The 3965-nt window shown below is 36.9% G+C and overlaps 1 long non-coding RNA gene across 1 annotated transcript; it reads right to left on the bottom strand.

The window, feature by feature from the left end:
- Positions 1-1497: 1497 nt before the first annotated feature.
- On the bottom strand, positions 1498-3426 carry LOC306745904. The gene is made up of 5 exons (XR_013771119.1): positions 3333-3426; positions 3209-3259; positions 2970-3046; positions 2281-2374; positions 1498-2162 (listed from the first exon to the last, which is right to left on the bottom strand). It is a non-coding gene; the product is annotated as an uncharacterized lncRNA (long non-coding RNA).
- Between the last annotated feature and the right edge of the window lie 539 nt (positions 3427-3965).

A 3965-nucleotide genomic window follows, 5' to 3' on the forward strand; every position in this document is an offset into this window, starting at 1 on the left:
TGTGTGTGTGTGTGCCATAAATATGTAGTATATTCAACTATATATTGGAGGTTGAAAACTGTATTGCTCTGCACTCTATTTCCTGCTTTCAGGTTTAACCCACACCCACATAAGTGCACATTTCCTCTAAATTGATCAATTATGTAAACATTTGGGAAATCTCTTCTTTTTTGTAACTCACGTGAAGGGAAAGCTCAGTGTTTTGGCACTCTTGCTTTTCAGGAAATGTGCTACTGAAGAAGGCCAGATGATGGAATGCATGTGCCATAAATATCTTGAAATAAATGTATACAACACTGTACTATAACTCCTCCAGCCTTAACTCAGCCAGTGGGAGGCCAAGTGGGTTGAACAAGTCCTTCAACCAGAACGTTGGCTCCAACTGTCCGTATGTCAAGTGTCCTTGAGCGAGACATTGAACCCCAAATGCTTCACAGCAGCACACTGCTGCTATATGCTTAAGACAGGTTGAAAGCAAAGTCAAATTGTATTATATATGTATATGACGAGTGTAATTAAAAAGTGTGTTTAATGTTAACCAGCATGTGCACATAGCAACACAATGTTGATCATAGATTTAAAAAAATAAAATAAAATAAAAAGTCAATTGTTTTTTCAAAAAAAGTAAAATGTTCTGTATAAATGATGTATTATGATTAATTAGAAAATATATATGATTATCTTTCCTTTCTGAAATAAGTTTTAAAAATATGCTTAATCAATCTAGGTCAAACATAAAAAAATAAATCTTAGTTTTTACAGTAGAGTTTAACATCATAATGTGGGCTCAAACACTGAGAGCGTTACCAGAACTCTATCCAGTATATCCAGACACTGATGAAAGTTTAAACTCTGGACTTCTGTATGTTTCTTAAATTGCTGAGTAAACATTTGGGTCCAACAGATGTTTAGTAACCCAGCACAGAACTTCTACTTGTGCTCCCACAACTAACTACAACGATAGAGAAAATACAGGCGAGTATTTCCATTTTCCTGTTTCATTAACTTCAGTTTTTGCAGAAAAAATTATAATTACACCTGTTAAGTGTAGTTACGCACCAGATCCCAGGACATCTATTGAGGTAGAGGTGATTACCTTTATTTAATGTCGCTCAGACAGGGTAATATTATTAATGATATTTATTGAGATCTTGGATCGTCACAGTAAATGTATGCTTGTGAAGTAAAGAAGCGCGAAAAAGCAGCATGAATAATCATGTCAACTTTGCATATTATAAAATATGAAAAGTTGACAAATTGATCTTCTCACACCAGCCATGAAATATAAAGTTGCTGTAAACAGTCACACTTAAAATTGGCATACTTTGCCAAACCAATTCATAGAAAAACATAGAAAAACTGGAACGATATCAGTGTTTAAGTGACTCCTCGTAATATAAAAATCCTCATAACAAGGAGGTCTAAACAGAAAGATCAAATATCATTCACCTCATGGCAGAGTTTTAATCCAGTGTTTTATTGGGACATTCAGTCGTCAATCATTTTCAGCATTAAATAAATGGACATAAATGTGGCCAAAATGTAATTTTTGTGAACTTGAGAGTTAAGATATATATGTAGATATATATGATTCATATGACAGAACAAAAGGATATTATTCATTTTACTCTTTGCTGGCCAGTTTTTTAATATAAACTTCCTTTCAACTTTATTCAAAACACATAGAGTGTAGAGACATTTGAAAGCTTCACACGGAGTGCACAGTGTATTCATGGTAGAATCTTCTCTAATATTTTGATAATGATGCATTAAGTCCAATAGGTGGCATTGTGTCCACAAGTATAAATGCATGTACCAGCTTTTAAGGGCTGTGACATCCATTTTGCTATGAAAAACAGCAAATCATATAATCTGTAGGATATTTTTTGCATCTTTTCAGCGACATGACACACATTTGCCTTTTTTTCAGAGCAGTCAGAGAGTAGGGCCCAGTAAGGTGCTAAAAAAAGCCTCACAAGGTTTCCCTCTTAAGCTGAAGAGGTGCATCGAGTCAGCAATGGCAAACAGACACATTCGGCGAGCAGTTCCTTATAGATTCACTTATCCTCATAATGTTGGGACCCTTCATAATATTTCATAAATGTTTTCAGCAGTCGAGGTGTGGAGATGTTCAAGTGTCCTCTTCGGCAGAAATCTTCTCCCTGGTTTGAAGAAATACGCATTAAATGATATTCTCAGTCTATAAAAGGAATACCTGGAATGTGTCAAATTAATCTGAGTGACACATGAGTCACAAATTATAATTCATTCCACACTTACGGAAAACAAAGACGAGGATTATGATTATGGCGGAGAAAAAAATAGCAGCCGCCCTACCAATGTTCCCCACTTCAAGGAAGGCTTTGAATTTTTCCTGCAATGAAAATTAATCTTATCAACTGGAGGACTGGGTCAATTATAAATGGCACATAGTTTGTAATATATGCCATAAATATACAATATATTTTCAATATACTGTTTGTTTATGGCAATATTACAACACTGTAATATATCAGTGTACTATTTCTCAATTCTAACGTGTGCAAAGCATGGCACCTAAAAGTGAATTATTTTTCAATAAAAATAACATGTGGAAAACCACACACTTAGAATTGTAATATGTTTCTAGTTATGATTCCAATCATTCTTTCGACAAAATGTTCCTGAAGAAGGCCAGATGTGCTTTAACATTGGTTACAAATAAATACAAAGATTGCATGAGAGTTATGAGTGTGCATCTTTCCTCCTCTGTATTTTAAAGTCTCATTGTAGACAAATACTTCCAGAGATAACCTAAATAAGTAAATTTACCTTCAGTTCTTTATATTTTTTAATAAAACAGCTCAGACACATAACACTATGGGTTATTATTTTAGTAACATTATTTGTTCATTGTAAAAAGTATAACTATGTGCATAGATGTTGTACTGTGGATTTCCTCACTTTAGAAAAAAAAGAAAATACAATACCGCAGTTTTAACCGCAAATATGTCCAATGTTGGGTCACCAACTTCGAAATTTTTAGTCACGGATGTTGTCAATATTTCTGAAAGGAGTTGAAACTGTCAGTTACTACCACATATCAAATAAAGTGTACCCTTAAAAATGTAATGCAATGAACAACATTACCAATAAAATATCTTAAAACAATTTGTATCAACATGACCACTATTCAACATTATCAATTCATTCACAGGTGGTTGCTCACCTTGTCCTGCAGTAAGGGTCCAGTCCTGGGTCACGAGCCGTTCAACAGGAGCTTGAAAAACAAAATACCTTCAGGCTGGATAACAAAGTTCATATTCAACCTGGATGATTTTCACGAGCTTTACCTTCCTCCATTACCAGGTGTGTGTTGACCTTCTCGTCATTGAACCACCCTGGGATCTCAAGCCTGCAGCCGTACACGCCGGCATCACTCCACTGGGCGTCCAGGATGGTCAGCGACACATCTCCGTCTGTCACCCTGCCCAGCAGCTGGTACCTAGGCAACTCCTCGAAAAGCATAGCCCCATCCTGTGAGGAGACAATGGTGTCGGAGCATTTGGACCGGGGCACCATCCCCCGTCCCCAACAGAAACTGAGGACACCGTGGGTTTGGGTGTCATACCTACAGGGCAAAGTGACATTGTGCCCAAAGAAGCCAATGACTTTGAGGGTGCTGCAAGACACTGTGGAACACAGTAGTCGATTAAACTGGATGGTATGATGCAGATTGTAATTAATAAATGTGAAGCCCAGAAATGCATCCACACAGGCACGCACACACATCAGCACGCTCACACCCACGCACACACTACAAATACAAGAAAACAAAAAAAGCGCTGAATATCGACTCACCTTGGGTCAGGATTGAGAGGCAAAAATAACAAAGACCACGCATCTGTGTAGGCTATTGTATAACAATGTCCTGAAGTAGTAGTCCTGAGAAGATGAATTTCTCCCCCCACACACAAACTTCAGGG

Source organism: Taurulus bubalis (assembly GCF_910589615.1).
Source record: "Taurulus bubalis genome assembly, chromosome: 13".
NCBI classification, from domain to species: domain Eukaryota; kingdom Metazoa; phylum Chordata; class Actinopteri; order Perciformes; family Cottidae; genus Taurulus; species Taurulus bubalis.